The following is a 21,532-nucleotide window of genomic DNA, read 5'->3' as shown; positions in this document are numbered from 1 at the left end:
GAGGAGGCAAGAAAAATCCTAGTAATAGAAATTCTTCAAATTATAATGTTTTTTAGGCTACTCCTGAATCTGTTGAAGATGAAGCTTGGTACCTTGATAGTAGGGCCACTAGTCATGTCACCAATGATCTTACTTACATTGACAACCCTGTTGACACTAATGGTTGTCACACCGGCCGCGTGATGTAGTAGCCCGAATCGTCGTGATGAAAAAAAGAAGAAGAGGGAGCCGCCACCGAGATTTTAAGGAAAAATTTTAGGAAACTAATTGAAGGTGATACGGATAATTTTCGTAACTAGAGACAGGTTCAGGAGTCGATTGTGAGTGGGGAAGGTTTTATACACCCTACATCACCCATTCTATAGAATGATTACCTTAGTTAATTGTGCAATTAGTATAGCCTTTTAAGATTATTTTAACTACTCTTTTTATTATTCATCCGCTAAGAATAAATCTAAAAAATTAAAAATTAAATTTAAATATGAAAGGAAAATTATTATTCATTTACAAGCAGACTTGACCTAGGATGAGAGCCTAGGGCCTATGTACCCTGCTAAAGGGATCAAAACCCACGTAGTTCGGGATGAAAATTTTGTTTTTACATTTTATTATTATTGAAAAGAGATAAATCGAAAAACAAAAATAATTTCCTAAAATTTGGATATGTGTATGTTAATTGCAAAAAAATAATTTAATTTTAATTATTACCTGAATTTGAATTTGTAAGGAAAATAATTTAAAATTATTTTTTTGTTGAAACATATTTATTTTTTACTTTTTAAAATTTAACCATTATACCTACGGGGTTTTATTGACTCACATGATAATACGGTTATTCTAAATATTTATGAAGAATCTTAAAATCTCACACAACAAAAAAATTAAATGGCTTAGTTTATTTACTTTATTAATTATTTAACTGTATACATTTATATTCATTCTAATTTTTTTAAACATGTATTATATAAAATCTTAATCATTATATCTGTGAAATCTTATTGACCCATACAATAATATGATTGTTTTAAATATTTGCAGAGATTCAAAAATCTCACATGACAAAAGAACTAGATAATATTTATTTAAATATATATCTTTTTAATTTAATTTTATTATGCATGTCTATAATTGTACATATATTTTTATAAAAAATCATAATCATTATACTTGTGGAGTCTTATTGACTCACACGATAATATGATTATTGTAGAGATCTACGGAGGTTTAAAATCTCACGTGACTAAAAATCTAATTAGTAAATAGGATAATAATTTAAATACTTCAATTTAATTAATTATTTTTTATAAATTTTTATTATATTATTATTTGTAAAAATTATTTATTTATTTACTATATACAAATTAATAATTACAACATCTACAGGATTTATTATCCCATGTGATGAGGCAATTAATCTATGTATCTGCAATGATCCTTTAAATCTCATACGATACTATTAAATATTTTAAAATATAAAAATTAATTTGAATGATTGGGCCATTGGAACCCATGTTTAATATATATAAATTTGATTCTCACACTTGTGAAATCTTATTGATTTATATGATATGAGATTATTCTAAACAATTGTGAAACTCTTAAAATCTAATACAACTAACTTTATTTGGGACAATTGAAGCCATGTTTGTTAAGAGCTAAAGCAAAAAATTTTTTTTTAAATATATAGCCATGCACATGAAGGTTTAGTCCTTGGTAATTGCTTAATTAGCAAAACACTAAGGCAATGTTCATGATTCATACAACAAACAATTTGCAATTGTGACTCAAGAAATGCGTCCCCCCCTAATGTTATAAAAAACAACTTAATCACCATTAATTGAAGCAAATATTTTTCAAACAGCATAAAGGGAGACTTTTAACAAATTTATTTACTTAAGATTAATCACAAAGGCTAATTCTCAAATTTCAAAGAGCCAAAAATGTTGTAGAGGCTTGTACACACTTTGACCCTTAAGGTGAATAAACTCAAACCACACCTAGCCATTTAAATTCAAGCACATAGTAATTAAAACCAAAGACACCACCAAGTTTCTTTTTCTCTTTTTCTTACATCAAGCTTTATCCAAGGTATTTTCATGTAACATTTCCATTGCAAAATGACGTGATAAAATTTTTTTGAAAAATCTCCAAGATAACCGAATCATGAAACCATCATGTTATCAACTTTAAACATCTAAATTCATGAAATAGGATCGGATTTCACCATCTAATATTCAAGAATTCTAGATGGTGCCTTGTGCCATTTTTCCAATTAATATCCCATAAACACATATAGTTCACCCAGAGCATTATGAATCCATATGGCAATATCTTTAATAATGCAAGCATTAATCTACGGCAAGAAGTTTCAATGAACATCAAAAGAGATGTTTTCAATCTTTTAATCCAATCATTCGTTCAATCATGAATAAACAAGTACACATACCAAGACCCAATTTCTAACTATCAATTTCATGACTGGGGAAAACAAAAAAAAAATCTCTGGGATAACAAAAGGATTATTTTTCAGTTTGGCAACATCTCTATAGCTCGATTTTGTGCATTCCAAATCCCATATGAACCTTATGAAACAGAGCATAGATGCAAGCTAAAATTTAGAATTTTTATTAGATCAAGCTAAGATTGGTTTCAAACCTTTTCACCAATATGGATGGGTATCTCGAATCAGACCTTCTTCCCATTTAAATGTCTTTCGTGCTCTTCCTCACTTAGATTTCAAATCTCTCTCAATCTCTCTAGAAAACCCTAAAAATCCCCAAAACCAATCCCCTTCTCAATGCTTCATTAGTCTTATATAAAAGAAGAGGGGGTAGATTTTCAAAAATCATGATTACTCACCGCCCTTTTGCTCTAATCCCATATGCTTTAGCCTCAGATTGCTATAGTGCCCATTTAGACTTGCTTTTTGTCTTTCCTCCTAAGTTTTTGGTTGCTGAAGACTGCTCTACTTCTCCACTTGCCTAATCCTTCATCAATTTTTTGCTGCTTGTTGCCCTTACTCTTCTTTACGTGTTCCTCTTTTCTGCATTGCGTCTCTACTTTGCCGTCTCTCTTTCTTTCCTTTTGCATGCGTATATTAGGAGCTGAAGAAGGACAGGGCTGAGTGAAATGCTATATGGATTAGCGTTTCACTCCCCTTTTTTTAATTTTATTTTCATTAACTTTTAATTTTTATCCATTTTTGATTTTTTTAATATTAATTTCAGAGATTAGGGAGAGGAAATATGATTTTAAATCTAGAAAATATATATAAATATAGGAGAAACAACCAAATTTTAAAGAATTTAAAATATTTAATTTTTAAAAAGTTGATTCCCTTAATTTTTGATTATTGAGATAATTGGGTGGTGGTAGAGATTTCAAAAGATTTAAGCATGATTTCTCCCCCCACTTTTCAAAATTGATTATGAAGAGAGATTAAATTTATTTATTTTCCTTACTACTTATTATTATTTATTTTATTTTTTTGAAAAATAATCCTTAAAAGGCTTAAATTTCATTTTTTATATCTATTATATTTTTTTTGAAATATAATTCTTAACTAGAAATAATACTTCATTTTTTATATTTATTAGATTTTATTTTATATATATATATATATATATTGAAATGCAATTCTTAACTGGAATTAACATTTCATTTTTCATATTTATTATATTTTGTGAAATATAATTCATAAATAGAATTACTATTTCATTTTTTATTTTTTGGATTTTTTTGAAATATAATTCTTAGAAAAGAATTAATATTTCGTTTTTATACTTGCTAGATTTTTTTTGAAATATAATTCTTAAAAATAATTAATATTTCGTTTTTTGAAAATTTCCTCTCTTCTTTTTTTTTTTGAAATATAATTCTTAAAAAAGAATTAAATTTCATTTTTATATTTTAATTAATTTTTTTTAGATTTTTTTACAAAAACAAATACATTTCAAAGTAAAGGCTATTTAAAAACTAAAAAAAATTATTTATCTTTTGTTAAATGTGTGGACAAAATATGATGTTTACAATGGTAAGCTTCAAATTGTTACTTGTAGTGGTGAAAAATTAAATGTTGAGAAAGTAGGTTCTTTTACTGTGCAGAATGTACCTAATCAAAGCATTAATCTCACAAATGTTTTATATACACCAAAGGCTAACAAAAATTTGCTTTGTGTGTATAAAGTTGCCATCGATAATGATGCTGGTGTAGTATTTAACTCAAGTGGTGTTTGTGTTAAGTCTCAAGCAATAAGGGCAATAATGTTGCAAGGGCAAACAACTTGTGGCATGTTTCAAATTCAAGAAAGAAAGGCTCATGGCAAGAGTAGCAGTGAAGAACTAATATTAGTTGCTGAGAAGTAGATGATGTAACACTTAAAGATAGTTTTAACTATAATAATAGTAAAAGGTTGTAGCATGGTAGACTTTGGACATCTAAATGATAGAGTTTTGGAAAAGAGTAATTAGTGAATGGAGTTTGAAAATTATTGGTAAAGATGAGCCTATATTTTGTGAATCATGCAAATTTGGTAAATCTCACTCATTGCTATTCAAATTATCTACTTCACATGCAGATACATACAGATTTGTGGGGTCCTTCTTCTTTAGCTTGCTCAAATGGGTTTAGATATCTTAATGATGTAGTTGCTACTCATGGATTTATCCTTTAAAAACAAAAGATGAAGCACTGCCTATGTTCATCCAAATAAAAAAAAATATGTAAAAAAAATAGTTTGACTTTAAAATAAAAATGGTTTAAATTGACTGGGGTGGTGAATATTGCAGTTTTTATTAAGGTTTTTAATGATATTGGCATTGTGTTTAGACACTCTTACCCACATACATCTGCTCAAAATAGAAGGGCGGAAAGGAAACAAAGACACATTGTTGAAATTAGTCTTACATTATTAGCTCAAGAAAAAATGCCTCTACATTATTGGTAGGAGGCTTTTCATATTACTACTGAACTCATAAACATATTGCCCTCTACTGTTCTTGGAGGGATTTCATCCCATTTATGACTATTTAGAGAAAACCTTGATTATGAGAATTTAAAGGTGATTGGTTGTGCCTATTATCCCTATCTAAAGCCTTACAATCAACATAAGCTACAATTTAAATAATCCAGATGTGTTTTTCTGGGGTACAGCCATTCTCACAAAGTTTCAAGTGTCTTTCTTCTACAGGAAAAGTTCTCATATCTAGACATATGGTGTTTAATGAATTTGATTTTCCTTTTGAATCAAGTTTCATCAATAAAAGAAACTCACTTCAAGATCAAGTGAATCTAAGTATTTTCTTTGCACTACTCAACACCTTTAGATCTAGCACTTGCCCAAGCTCATCAGATATTGTAGAAAATCCACCTCAAGCTACTAAAAGAGAACCAATTCTAACTCTAATTTCCTCTTTGTGTGCTTGGTCATCTAATGTAATAGAAAGCCAATCAGCATCTATAAGAAGTTCACTTGATAATAGCAAGGTCTATATAATGAACCAATCATAAACAATACTCAAATATCCATAAATTCAGACAATGAACCTACTCAAATAGTAAATCAACATTAGATGATTAGTCGAAGCAAGGCTGGTATCTATAAGCCTAAAACTCCTTAAGTGGATTTTTCACAAGCTGAATCTATTCAATTATTAAAACCTCACAATGCCAGAGAAGCTTTAAAGTGTGGAGAGAAGCAATGATAGAAGAATATAAAAATTTAATAAAAAATGGTACTTGGACCTTGGTACCATACTTTGGACAAAGAAACATTGTGGATTATAAATGGATTTTTGAAAATAAACTCAATGTAGATGGATTATTGCAAAGAAGGAAAGCTATACTTGTAGCAAGGGTTTTCAACAAAGCCCTGAAATTGATTATGATGAGACTTCAATCCTATTTTGAAGGTTGTAACAATCAGATTCATCCTAATCATTGCTATTACATTCAATTGGCCTATAAGGTAGCTTGACATCAACAATGCTTTCTTGGATGGGTATCTACAACAAAAAGTGTTCATGAGATAGCCAAAGGGATTCATACACCCTAAGTATCCTAATCATGCATGTTTACTCAAAAAGGCACTTTATAGCTTTGAATAAGCTCCCAAAGCCTGGTTTGAAGGTTGATGTAATGTCCACCTTAATATTACCAGGATAACACTCACACATCATTGTGATGACTAGGATTAAATAAAATCCTCTAAAGAAGTTACCACAACTTAAGGATTTAAAGATAGTTAGTTGAAATTATTGGAATCCTAAGAAAACCCTTTTTAAAATATTGTTTGAGCTCAAACCATGGTTAAAAATCAGTTAAGAGCAAACAAGAAAGCATGGGAAACTAACTACGTCAAAATTTGGCTTAAATGCCATATTCTAGCAAATACTAGTCCGTTCGTCGTGGCTAATGGCATAGAGGGACAAGTCCCTTGAAGGCCTATTGTTTCGTGGTGCAACAACCATGCGCTGCGGCGCATACATGCTGTCATGATAGCCCTCTGAACTTTTAGAGCACGCCGTTTCACCATCCAACATTCGATTTGAGTGGTTCAAGTACCCACATAAAGCTCTTTGAGCCCTTTATCTAATGGCATCAATTTCCTACTCAAAAAATCATCCATTTAAAAGATGGACACCTGAAATCTAAATGGTTCATTTTCACCTCAAAACATACACAATGGTGTCCAACTCACAATACCAAATGCCATTAGCTCTAGAGACACCTTGACCACCTCAAATGGACCACACACAACATGAATTCTTCCTATCATGCAAATAAGTAATCACGCTTAAAATGGCCACCAAACCCCCATTTGATAATAACATAACAGGGCAGATAAAATTGAATGCACAAATCAATTGGTCATTTTGGCACTGAAAATACTTGAAATATATATATCACATGTAAGTATAATTTAGCCAAGCACATACTTAATCCACAACAACAATCTTGGACCAAGATACACATACTTATCACAATTTCATACAAGTGATATCCAAAATAATGTCATGTTCTTAAGTTGGCGATATTGGTGGTAATATTCGTTACAAAACCAAAAAGGAGAGAGGGAAGAGCTATACTATAACGCTCTTCATTCTTCAAACAGTCCTTCCTTTCCCTTGCCCTTATTGGAGTCCTTACCTGTAAAATATAACCACAGGGTAAGATAAATATCTCAATAATCAATATAGTTCATCAAATGTTTATTACCATAAATAACCATAAAAAAGTATCAAAACTATAGTAATAATAAGTATACCATAATTATGAGATAAGTGTATCTTTTCACAACCAAAACTCATAATTCCACACTAGCATGATCATCTAACCACCGAACCTTCAATGTTCCCTGACATGAAACTGTAGGCTCTCCTAAATTAACTACTTATTAACTCGAGCATACTTTCGGTGATAGAAATACTCTGCCAAAGGTAATCTAACCTACCTATGGACTATGGTTTTTTCTCTCTTCACACACTTATGAGAGAGGCATCGTTGACTCCTAACTGCACTTTAATAGGTACTAGGAAGTTGTCAAACTGCTCGGATGTCCCATGGTAACAATCCCATATAATGCTTCACTGGATGTCCCATAGTGTCAACCTGACTATATGAATTTTTCACTCACATATCTCACACACACATATCCCCACATATCTTGGGTGAACTCCACCCTCTATGATCATGCTCTTTCACAATTTTCACTTCTTTCATCATATTTCCATATCATAAACTTATATGCATAATATATACATATCAATTTAAAATCAATAATCTTTTACAAATCAATTTTCATGCTAAAATCATTTACAATATTTTATGCACAAAACTCTTTAAAAACCACAATTTTATCATTTGTATTTACTTTTACATAGTTATGATAGTTAATAAACACAATAAACTATGTGGTTACCTCAACCTTTTATCACACAAAAATGGATTAATATTAGCTCCACACATTCTCTACGCATGATAAGCTGAGCAATACTCAATCTATACAATCAAGTGACAATAATCAATTATCACTTTAGTTAACTCCGAATTCACTAGGTTTTAAGTGTCTAAAATATCCAAATTCCTTTTCTAACAACATTAACCATCCCAAACACTCTAACCATTCTTTTAAACATCCCAACATACTAATTCACTAACCAATGTCCCACATTATCTTAAGACCCTTAAATTATGCCTAGGGTTCATCCAAACCCTTATAAAAATTTTCAATCACTAAAAAACTTACAAACTTAAGTTAAAGGCTTGATTTAACTCCCTAAGACTTAAATAAACTAATGGTTCTATTTAAACTCAAGGGGAACTAAAATTTAAAGCCCCAATTACCATAAATGTTTAGATTTTCACCATAAAAGAGGGAGAAGAGGGAATATGCAACTTACCTAATAGTGATTTAAGCTCCAAATGCTCTTAAAGTAGTCTAGGGATCATGCCCTAACAGACCACAAGTTCTTCTCTGTCACTCTCTTCTTATCTCTCTTTCTCTCTTCTATTTTTTTGAGTCTGATTCCTAATCTGATAAGTGTTGATTTTGCACGTACGTTGTGGTGTATTGACATGCTTGTTGTGGCGCATGGCGCAGAATATCTCATAAAATTTTAAACTCCCTTTTATGCTATGGCCCACTTAAACATTGATCTAGCCTTCTTTTAAGGCTGTCTAAGGATTTAAAAACTATATTAGTCTCCATTAACCCTCACTAAATCAATAATTTATCTAAATTGACCAAATTACCCTTAAAATACTGATAATTACTAATGGAGAAACTTAGGATGTTACAGTTGAAGGGTATTTTCTTTATAAATTTGAGATGTGACACTTCTTTATTCTTCTTTAAACAAAGAGGTACCATTATATTTGTTCTAATCTAGGTGGATGACATTATATCTACTGGTAACTCCTTAAAACACTAGAAATCTTTGTGAAACAACTCAATAGCCATTTTACTCTCAAGGATCTTGATCCTATTCATCATTATTTCTTAGGTATTGAGGCATTCATAAATGAAATAGGGTTGTATCTCAAACAAGAAAGGCATATGCTAGATTTATTAAAGAAGACAGGTACAACACATTGCTCGGCTGTTTCTACTCCAATGGTAGTCAATAGATATTATTTTAAGGAAGATGGAGTTTTAATTAGTGATCCCACACCTTATAAAAGAATAATTAGAGCCCTACGGTATCTAATTAACACTAGGCCTAACATTATGTTTGCTGTAAACAAGTCGAGTTAGTTTTTGAGCTTACCCATAGATATTTATTGGCAAGTACTGAAGAGGATATTACAATACCTTAAGGGTACCTCATATCTAAGTTTTCATATCAAATCAAGGCATTTCTAATGTAAATTAGGCTATTTGTCCATATGATTGATGATCCATTAGTGGTTATTGTGTCTTCTTTGGTGACCTATTCATTTGTTGGTTAGCCAAGAAACAACATGTTTTGAGATCTAGTGAAGAATATGAGTACCATGCGTTAGCCAATCTTGTAACTGAGTTAGCTTGGCTTCAATCTTTGATCTTTGAAGTTGGTTTTCCCCTTTACTAAACTCCAATCACCTGGTGTGATAACATCGGTGTCGTAACCCTAACCTCAGACCCAATTCTTCATGCTAAATTAAGCACATCGAGCTGATGTGCATTTCATTCGAGATCGAGTGCTTAGTCAATAGCTTCTTGTATGATATGTCCCATCTTTTGATCAAATAGCAGATTTATTCATAAAAGCTCTTTCTTACTCATGTTTCTGGACACTGCGTGACAAAATCGATCTTATGCGAAGCCTAAACTCTCATTTAAAGGGGGAATGTTAAGACTAATAAAGCTATAGCCTAAAAAGAGAGCAATAAACTAGTAGAAGCCCAAGTATGAAGATAAGCCTAATAGATGATAAGAGTTAGGCTTAGTTCAAATGTACATAATAAGCCTATATTTGCTATTCTTTTATTCTTTATGATATGTATACACGTGTATGCATCTTTTGTACTCTAGGGTTTATACCCTAGCTATTTAAGGCTATAAGTATACATCCAAAAAATTTTAACCCTGATTCATTAGCTTACTGAAGGTAATTAGTGAGTTAATGAAGTGTGTGGCCAGAGGGGCTTAACTTGGTATTAGTGGCAGAGCCAGGATCCTGAATTAGGGGGCAATGATGGAGCTAGGATTTTTGATCAAAGGAAGACATTTCTGTCACTTTCAAATCAACTATTTCTCTTTTGTTCTTTCTTTTTCTTTGTTTCCTATCTAGCTTTCAACTATAAATTCATAAGTGCAGCAAGCTAATAAAAAAACATTCTCCCAATTCACTCTTAAGTTTTGAATCTTCATTATTTATCATTTCTTTTTTTTAACTAGTCCCTGGGTAGTATTCAGGGTGAGAAGTGAGTCTATTTAGTCATATTAAATTTTTCTATTTTTTAAACAATTAATAAATAATATTGGTATTTAGGTATAGCAAATTGTGGGCTAATATTCATGAGGTTAAGTTAAAAATTTGAACAGATTTGGGTTAAAAAAATAAGATTGAAATGGATTTAAAGTTTAAAATATAAAAATAAGAGGATGCAAAGTATAATAAGTAAAAAGTGTAAATTGCAAAATATAAAAACTTATACTCCCAAACATGTCATTTTTTTCAAGTGAGGGGAGCATATGCCCCCCAATTACATATGGCTCTACCACTACTTGGTATAATTGTTATGGTTTCAGCCCTAAAAGTAGGTTCAGATTGATGGCGAGCCACCCGAGCAAGGAAAGAGGATGAAAAAGTGAAGAATTATTTTCTATGCCATATACCACAGCGCGTGGTTGGTTTGCCACAGTGTATAGAGATAATTTAAATGTAATGGGCTCCTCTGTGCAATGAACTATGGTGGAGGGCATCATGCGCCGTGGCGTACGGCCAAAAATTAGATATATCTGATTTGTTCTGCGTGAAAAGAACAGAAGAAGAAGAGGATGAAAATGAAGAGCTCATTTTGGCTTTGCTAAGGCACGACATTAGATTCTATTGGCACTAGATTGAAGCTCCTAAACACTTAAGGTAGGTAATCTAAGCCTTATTCTTCCTTTCTCTCCCTCATTTATGATTACTAGTGGTAGGGTTTGAGTTGAAAAATAAATTTTGGTCTATAGAAGTATGGGTCCATTTCCATTGGTTAAAATGAGTATAATAAGAGTTGTTTAATATATTAGAACATTACATTAATGATTTTAGAAGTGGATGGCCCATGGGAGCATATATTATCTGAAAATTATCATAAATATGGTAGTTAGGAGAGGTTAATATGCATTAATGATTGTTTGAGGTGTTATTAATGATAAAGTGTATTAATGGACTTAATAAGCCCATTGAGAATGAATGGGTAGTGATTATGAGTTGATAAAAATAGTGTATGTGGAGTTTTATGTTGATAAAACTTTAAGAGTTAGATAATGATTATATATTTGTGGTATGGATGTAGAGAGGTTCGTTTTTGGCACCATTCAAGCTTGTTGAAGTTTTAGGAAGTTGTTATAGTGAGGGTAAACCTTTGACCTCTCAAAGGTTTGAGGTAACCGGGAAACTTAATTTTTATAGTTGAATGTGTGTTTATGAAATGTGATTATGGGTCAAATTGATGATGCATATTGATAAAGTTTTTGATTTGTAAAATGGGTTTTGGGAAAGAAAACCTTAATTTTGCTACCCTTGACGTTTTGCAAAATTAATTGTGATTTATTACCATGGGTAGAGAATTGTATTATATTATGTGAGTTCATTGTGTTTATGAATCATTTATCAAAATGCATATTATGTGAAAGATGTGTATAGCATGATTATTGGCGGGAGTTCACCTAGGGAGAGGAGTAGATTGATTGAAATTCATGTGGTATTGGTAGTGATCGTTAGAATTGGAACTAGCCATAGCACCAATCATTGGAATCAGGAGGTAGCCCTTGTCTCATTATTGTTTTGGGATTGTCCCACTTATTCTATAAGGGACTCAAACCTAACTAGTCTCCACTGGTTCATGAGGAGGCTAGATTAGGGGTACGATACCCTATGATTGTTAGTATTGGGGAAAACTGGATTACATAAGTGAGTGAGTTAACCCTGGCCCGATAACTCTTCACAAGTGGTAGGCTGGGTTAGTCTGTGAAGGACGTAGTCATGTGATAGCTATCGGTTTCGTGTCGGAGTTAACAAGAGGATATAAGGTTTGGCATTTAATCATGCATATAAGTTCAGCCACATGGTTGTTAGTTTTGTAGTCCAACATGTGTTGAGGGTGCATGATTATTATTTTTGCAACCCTGTGTTATATTTTATGAAATAACATGATATGGTGTTTTGTGGCAAGCCTGGTTACATGACCGTGGCCTAGTGTTATGTGAAATATGTGCTTGTTTGGCTAATACATCTATTTACAATTAATATGTAATTGTAAGGGTTAAGTGAAACTTGGTTACTGAGTGTTGTAAGGGTTAAGTGAAACTTGGTTACTGAGTGGTTGTATTCACCTCTCAATTCTTAATATTTTTTGGACATAGGTCATCGGATCCAAGTTGGGGAAAGCATACAGAGGCTTAGGATTGGTGGAGTAATCCTTTATATGCCTCTCTTTTGCTACTTACATGTTTATTTGTTAATGTAATTACCAACTAGGAGTAATTGATATGATTTATATACTACTGCATGATTTTGTGTATAACTAGTGTATTTTGTGCCTTGGGTTAGTGAGTTTTGGTTGTGAACCCGTGGATAGGGCAGCCAAAATACTTTTGCAAGTAGGAACATATGTATTTTTGAGAAATTTAAAATGAAATGGTTGACTTTGTGCATTATTTCCTCCCCCTTTATGTTTTGTGAAAATTGGGGTTGAGTGGTAATTTTATAAAATAAGCATTTTTGGTTGAGTATGGTTTGTTGCACGAGTCTGCAAGAGTCCATTAAGTGTGGTCAGATGGTTTGTGTAAGCTATTGGCATATGTGGTTTAGTTGGGACACTCCATTTGGGAGATTTTGTGGAAATGTGGTCAAAATAGGTTTTGATATCTAACTTTTTATAAAAAATGAGTTAGAATGTGAAACCTATGCCATTAGCTAGAGTTAGGAGAAAGCTCCGTGCAGACACTAAAATCAACTCAATCGAATGTCGAACGGAGATTTTGGACGCGTCAGAAATTTACTCCCCCTACTGTCAAATGACAACACTGATCTGTCAAATTTCATGCAATATACTGCGGCGCATGGTGCGTCATGCAGCAACGCATGGCATAGAGAAGACACGCCATGGTGCACCAGCCGTAAGCCATGGCACGCATGTCATTTTTTGTATGAAAATTTGTTTTGAGTTTTAAAAATCGTTATTATGGGTCCCAATTGATTTCCAAGCTTCCAATTTATTTTGAAAACTCCAATTTGAGCTTATTAAATCATGTTTGAGATTCGAACTGTCGAGATTGGGATTTCTCTTAGAGATTTTGAGAATATCCTTTTATAAAACTTTACGATTTGGTAATCCTTTGAGAGTTAATCCTTGGATTACCATAATTTGGAGTTAATTATGGTTAACCTCAAGGAGGTTACAATAAACATTTTGGGTACCGCAACCATCATTAATATACAATTTATTACATAGAATTTATTTGTCATCAATTGTTCTTCGATAGAGAGAGACCATATTTTAGCATTCAGCATAATGTTATTAGAAACATTCCATTGATTATTTGAAGGCCTACTTTAAGAGAAGCAATGTGTGTACATAGCTAGTTGACTCAGTATCCAATGAAGCAAAAGAGGATTTAGAGTCAATGTCCATTACAATAAGAAATATTGACCTAACCATTGATAAAGAGGCCTCTGCTAACTTAGATAGCAATGATAAAAGTGAGGCATGTTTGAATAAACAATATAATTATGAACTCTTTATTTTTAGTGCAAGTGAGAGTGAAAGTAGGATAGTAGGTAAATCAACCCCTTTACATCATGCTTCACAATCTGGTGATTCTCACAAGGTTTTGGAGCTGTTGGAATAGGGTAATGATCATTGCATCAAAGATGAAAGAGGAAGGACCCTTTATATGTTGGCACATGATAAGTGAGAAATACTTTTAGAAGGTTCATGGCATCAAACCTGGATAAATGGGATTGGTATGTAGCAAAAGTGCCTAGTGTATTGACTAAAGAAATGGAAGAATCACAAGTAGCTAGGCAGGTAATTGTTATAGACATGATGTAATAGATTTTCAAATCTATTTATTTACAAAACTAGTACTTCCTTGTTATCTGCTTTGTTCATTTACTGTGTATTATTATTGTTGTCGTTGTCGTTGTTGTTATTGTTTTGGTTGTGATAGACTGAATCTTATTGGGCTTCAGTGAAAATATGTAGCTGGAAGAAAACAGATAAAACAGAAGAGAATAATAGAGTTGTTCCTGATGAGTTGTCCAAAAGTAACTAATTATGAGTTTAGTGGGTAGGCTTAAGAAGGGGTTGGGTTGTTGAAAAAATGCATATGAAGTTTTAGTGGGGAGAAAGTTAAGGAGAACATCAAAAAGTACTCTTATACTCCAATGTTGCTGTATGTAATGGGGGAGATAGGGGGGACCAGGGGGGCCACGGCCCCCCTAACTTTTTAAAATTGTTTAGTAAAACGTAAGAATTATATATATTCGGCCCTATCAAAATATATTTTGTATGTACAATATATTTAATACTAAACATAATATTTACTTTCATTTTAATAAATATAAAAATATTACACTAATATATTATACAAATTTGAAAAATGTTAGCATCTAAAATGTATGTATTATATATAAATATAATATAAAATATACTATTAGCAAAATAGAAAAGTTGCCAATTTTAATTTAGGATACATAAATGTAATATATACTTTGTCTTGTTTGCGCTGTTTGGCCTCCAAGCTTTGAAAAGTTGCCACCACTGTTCACAGCTTCTAGGCAATTAGGTATGCTTATGCCTTTTGTCTCCTTTCATTATTTTTTTACGTGCTATTCCTTTTTTTTCTCCTCCACTATTCACTGCTTCAAGGCAATTAAGTATGTGTTTGCTGTCTGTAGTTTATCTTGTTTCATGTTGTTTTTGTCTACGTGTGCCACTTCGTTTTTTTTTTTTAATTTTTTTTTCCTTTTTGTTGAATCAAAGAACTTGGCTTGGCTACCCCTACAATCTCATTTTCTTAGGCCCTCCAATTAAGCAAATACAAGGATAAAGTTGAGGTGAGCCACTCCAATCTCTAATATACTTTGCCTTTTCAATGTGTATGATTTTATTGTGCAATTCGTGTTATGATTTTATTGTGAAAATTATAAAGACAAGGCTTCGCAACAAGATGGACGATGGGTTTCTCACTAATTTAATGATAGTTTATATTGAGAAAGAGATTGCTAAAAAATTTATCATGGACATGATCATTGATGATTTTTATGCCAAGAAGAATCAACGAGCAAAACTTAAAAAATAAAGGTACATATTTATTTTAATTTTATATTTTTAAAATTAATAAATATGAACATATTTAGATGTTGAAGTATTTATATTATGTTAAATTTCTCTATTCTTTAGTTATAGTATATACTTTGAGATCTCGTTCCCCCTTATTTAAAAATCCTAGCTCCGCCCCTGGCTGTATGGTAGACTTATCCTCAAAGTTCAATAAAATAGCTAAGTGACAACATTTGCAATAGAGAGAATAAGGAGGGAAATAAGCGAATGTGATTAAAAGTCTTTCTGAAGCTTGTTGTTCATCAGAAAGTACTCTCTCCAATGTTATTGTACGGTAGACTTATCCTTAAAATTCAATAAAACAGCTAAGTTACAACTTTGCAGTAGAGAGAATAACAAGAAAAGTCTAGGAGGGAAATAAGCGAATGTGATTGGAAGTCTTTCAGACGCTTGTTGGAGAACAAGTTCCTGTTGGACCATTGAAGTCTGTTGTCAGATGTTGCTTGTATGCTTTAATGTGCTAGTAGGTAGCAACATCCAATTGATAATTATTTGTTCTTTTTAATTAATTTTAAGATGACAATAAATCAAGGCAAGATAGTCTTTCACATCTTTAGGAACTTTTGAAACGAGCTAGTTCAAAGGGATACAACATAGTTAGAATGCTGATCATTTGGCCATCACTAGACTGGCCAATATATAGCTTGTTGAGTATGAACAATTGTAGTTTGAATTGATTATATCCTTCATCTAGTTAGGAGTAATGCATTGCCAAGCTTGTAAGTATTTTGTTCAAGCAACCTCGCTTTCCATGAGCTAAATCTATCACCAATATTTTGTTTTGGAAGATGTTTTTCCTTTGATAACTTATTGGAGTCAATGGTTTTTTTTTTAAATTTCAGTTTTAATACTCAACAACAACAACAACAACAAGCCTTTATCCCACTAGGTGGGGTCAGCTACATGGATTGCAAGACGCCATTGTGCTCTATCATTTATCAAGCTTTTAGAAATATTATTAATTAAGAAATCACGTTCAACAACTTCCAAGAATGTTTTCTTAGGCCTTCCTCTATCCCTCTTAATCGGACTCAAAGTTATATGTTCCACTCTTCTCACTGGTGCCTCCCTTGATCTTCTTTGTACATGCCCAAACCATCTCAACCGATTTTCTACCATTTTTTCCTTAATAGGTGCTACCCTCACTTTTTCGCGTACGTGCTCATTTCGAATTTTATCTTTACGTGTATGTTCACACATCTATTGTAACATTCTCATCTCTTCTACTCTAACTTTATGCTCTTGCTGTCCCGTTAGAGCCCAACATTCACTACTATATAACATTGCCGGTTTGATAGCAGTGCGATAAAACTTTCCTTTAAGTTTGTTAGGCACCGTACGGTCGCAAATAACTCCTTTAGCTTCTCTCCAATTAAATCACCCAGCTTGAATCCTATGTGAAATATCTCCACTGATTTCGCCATCATTTTGAATAATGGCTCCCAAATATCTAAACTTTTCCACTTGAGGTATAATTTGATCTCCCAATTTCACTTTCAAATTATTGTCGAATAGTCTTATACCAAATTTACAATATAAATATTCCGTCTTACTCCTCCATAACTCAAGTTTGCAATTAACCTCTTCTCTTGTCTCTGCTATAAGAACTATATCATCCGCAAAGAGCATACATTTAGGAATTTCCCCGTGAATATGTTCCGTCAAAACGTTTAGGATCAAGTTGAACAGATAAGGATTCAGAGATGATCCCTGATGTAGTTCAATCTTTATAGGAAAATCCTTTGTTTGACCACTAGGCGTTCTTATACTAGTTTTTACCCCCTCATACATATCTTGTATGGATTTAATATAAGCAATCCGTACTCCCTTTTTTTCCAATGCTTTCCAAAGCACTTCTCTTGGTATACGATCATAAGCTTTTTCCAAATCAATAAAAACCATGTGTAAATCTTTATCTTTACAATGATACTTTTCCATTAATCCCCTTAGTAGATAAATCGCTTCTATAGTTGATCTACCTGGCATAAAACCAAATTGATTTTTAGAAATACTTGTCTCCAATCTCAACCTGTGCTCAATTACTTTCTCTCACAATTTCATTGTGTGGCTCATGAGTTTAATCCCTCTATAGTTAGTACAATTCTGAATATCTCCTTTATTTTTATAAATAGGAATTAATGTACTTCTCCTCCACTCATCAGGCATTTTCTTGGACCGTAAGATCACATTAAATAACTTAGTTAACCATCTCACCCCTTCTTCACCTAAACATTTCCACGCTTCGATAGATATACAATCAGGTTCGTTGGCTCTACCATTTGTCATTTTCTTAAGAGCTTCTTTTACCTCCTTATCACGTATTATTCGATAGAATGACAAATTTTGTTATCCTTCACCAGTTACTAAATCCTTCAAGTTACTAGATGAACCCTCTCCATCATTGAAAAGTTTGGAAAAGTAAGTCTCCCATCTATTTTTAATTTCATTATCTGTAACTAAAATTCTTCCTTCTTCATCCTTAATACACCTTACCTGTTCTAGATCCCTTAATTTTCTTTCCCTACTCTTGGCAATCTTATAAATATTTCGTTCTCCTTCCTTCGTCTCAAGGCTCTTATAAAATTCTTCAAAAGCTTTAGAACGAGCTTTATCCATAGCTCTCTTAGTTTCCTTCTTAGCCATACGGTACCTCTCCCAATTTTCCTCATTGTTACACAAATGTATGGCTTTAAAACAATTCTTCTTATACTTGATTTTGTCCTGTACACTATTATTCCACCACCAGGACTCCTTATCTCTCGGATCAGAACCTTTTGCTTCTCCCAAAACTACTTTTGCAACCTCCCGTATCTTTTTAGCCATTTCCTCCCACATGATGTTAGCACTTCCTTGAGATTCCCAAATTCCTTTATCCAAAAGATTTCGCTTGAAAATATCTTACTTTTCACCTTTTAATTGCCACCACCTAATCCTTGGTGCTACTACTTGTCGACGCTTTTGGATTTTACTCATAATACACACATCAAGGACTAGGACCCTATGTTGTGTCATTACAATATCTTCGGGGATCACCTTGCAATTTTTACAAAGTCTTCTATCTGTGTTCCTAACTAAAAGAAAATCAATCTGTGACCTTGAGGCTCCACTTTTATAAGTGATAAGATGCTCATCTCTTTTTTTGAAACAAGTGTTGGCAATCTTAAAATCATACGCCAATGAGAAATCAAAAAGAGTTTGTCCTTCATTGTTTAGCTCTCAAAAACTAAAACCACCATGTACCCTCGTATACTGACTAACCTCTATCCCAACATGCCCATTAAAGTCTCCTCCAATAAAAATCTTTTCACTCTGTGGTATGTGTCGAATCAACCCCTCCAGATCCTCCCAAAATAATTCCTTAAGACTGGCTTCTGTCCCGACTTACGGCGCATAAGCGCTAACAATATTAATAGTCTCACGTCCAATTATCATTTTTAAGGAAATAATTCTGTCTCCATTTCTGCTAACTTCTACAACATTCTTCTTTCACTCCTTATCCATAATGATGCCTACTCCATTGCGTGCACTTACTTTTCCTGTATACCAAAGTTTGAAACCTTAATATCCTTAGCTTCTTCTCCACGCTATTTTGTTTCTTGCAGACAAAGGATATTGATTTTTCTTTAAATCATAACCCCTACAACCTCTACAGATTTACAATTCAATATCCCAACATTCCAAGTACCAAATCTAATTTTGCTCTCATGGACTAACCTCTTTAGCCGTGCGTGTCCAAAATAATACGGTAGCCCTTGCTCATTTAGCACTACATCCGGACGCTGATGCAGCGGCTCTAACTCACTTATCACTGTACTCGAGCCATGCAGCGCGTTACTTACGGGCAACGACCTAGCATTAACATTATAACGTCTATTGTCCATGTTCATGATAGATTCAACAAAGTTTTACATTGGCTGTTGATGGCCTAACACAACCCTCCTCCTTTACTCGGGCTTAGGACCGGCTATAAACATAGGCGGAGTTTTCAGTTTTAATACTCAAACTAACAATTTTCATGACACAGTAATGATTGCTCCTTTTTTCCTGTGCAGGCTGAAAAAGATGCCAAGAGAAAAGCCAGAGCAAAAGAATCAGAAAAGTTGCGTGAAGCAAAAGAAAAGAAGGCCCAGGTACATCTTGGCTGGTTTCTGTCTCAAATGTTTTATGATGGCATCATATTCAGCTTATCAAATTCAGCTTTTGTTGGACTAATTTCTGAGAGTATTGTACAGTCTCCTATTGATTATGCCGGCGAACAGATAAGAAAATATAGAAATTTAATAATTCCAGTCTAATATTTCAATACTAGTTTTTGGCATGCTGTAACTGGGCTGCTGCGGGCAGTGAGGTTTGGTTGTTCTCAGCGTACCCGAACCCATACTGAATCATGGTGGGAAAGATATGGACACTGATATCATGTGAATTTGTGAGCGAAAATAGCCAGTGACTATCAAACTGCACTGGCTTCACCTTTTTATTCATCTCAGGTGGAATAATAAAGAAACACAATGTCAGACTTTCAGTTAAATAGCAGATAAACAAACCCTGAAACTAGGGGAAATATCAAACAGGCTAACAAGAACAAAAAATGACAGCAGAATATTAGAGAAAAAACTTGGAACGTGTGATCATCAACAAGAAGAATGTTTGCATCCAGTCTAAAAGATTTCAGTAGATATAGCCAGCAGCTATTTTAATTAACTTCTGAACAATGTTCCAAGAAGGCCTTAATGGACCTTGGCCTATCTTGTCAATTATCCTTGTGTTGCACACACTAACAATAACTTCATTAAGAAGGTTTATCTTAAGTTTGAGATTCTACATGGTGTAGTGAAATAGTTTATTTCAGTAAGAAGAGAACAATGGATGGTCATTAAGATGATATTTTCTTACTCCTTTGATATCTCTCATTTCCCTTTTGACCCTGCAAACACCACACAGATGTGTTGTGATTCAGTTCATGATCAATTGGGAACTACAGTGTTTTGCTGATTTTTATGTAGGGGGCACTCAGGCAAATAGCTTTGCTTTGCTTCAGATTTGTTCTGGAATTTTCTTGTAGGAGCTTTGATTAGCATAATACTGTGTTTCTAAATAATAATGATAATAATAACAACAAAAATAACAGCAATACATGTTACGATTTTGACTCTGCGTTTGCATTCCCTACCCATCTCTTGCCATAGGTAGTCTGCATATGATGATAACATTGGTCAACTCAAGTGTATTCAATTCTAGCATTTGATTTGGATTTAATTTTTTCCTATATCATCCATGATCCATTCTTCAATCTTTCTCCTTCCCTGTTCTTCATCCCTTGACAAGAAAATCTTCTTACTTTCGGAGATGATTCTTCTTCTTCTCGCACATGAACATCTTTCTCTCGTGAGATTAATGTCATTTTCTTCTTAAACTAGATTCAGCTTGGAAACGTCATTTTATCTGCTGAGGGAAGAATTGCTGCCCTCAAGATTCAAGGCGGCGATGCAACCGCCGTCCTGAGCACGTCAGAACCAAAAAGTGGAGCAGCCGGTGACATATACTATTCCTGTTGTAATAGCTCACTTGCTGGTAAAGTTCCATTCCATAGGTATCATTATATTATAAATACTGCAGCACTTCATGCGTGCATGTGCACAGGGAGGTCTTAGAGGATGGGTGAGAATGTTCTGTTAAGTATTTGGTTTCATTCTACAAGATTACCCCTGACCCACCAGTGTTCTTGAATGTGTGATTATGTTTGATTAGGGAGAGAATTGGGGATGTGGTGGTGTTCTGGAGAATTCAAAGTAACTCGAGCATTTTTGTTTAAAGGTGCAAAATATAGTCGTTGGAATTGCTTGACTTTTAACCTTGCTACATCAACTATGAAGTGCTCCCTCTGGTTATGTTTATTAATTTGTTCTAACATGTTTTAATGGAATTAGGAAAAATCTCAAAATTCAAGAAATCTCTAAAAATGAGAACTGAACTGGATTGATCAAACCCATT

General features: G+C 33.2%; 1 pseudogene; it reads left to right on the top strand.

The window, feature by feature from the left end:
* Window positions 1-14,197: 14,197 nt before the first annotated feature.
* Window positions 14,198-21,203, top strand: LOC129289217 (uncharacterized; annotated as a pseudogene).
* Window positions 21,204-21,532: the final 329 nt, after the last annotated feature.

The sequence above is a fragment of the Prosopis cineraria genome, unplaced genomic scaffold (genome assembly GCF_029017545.1).
Source record: "Prosopis cineraria cultivar Desert tree isolate PC_DT_omini unplaced genomic scaffold, ASM2901754v1 PC12, whole genome shotgun sequence".
In the NCBI taxonomy this organism is placed as follows: domain Eukaryota; kingdom Viridiplantae; phylum Streptophyta; class Magnoliopsida; order Fabales; family Fabaceae; genus Prosopis; species Prosopis cineraria.
The sequence above is the reverse complement of the archived record's forward strand: the minus strand, read 5'-3'. Positions and strand labels throughout refer to the sequence as shown.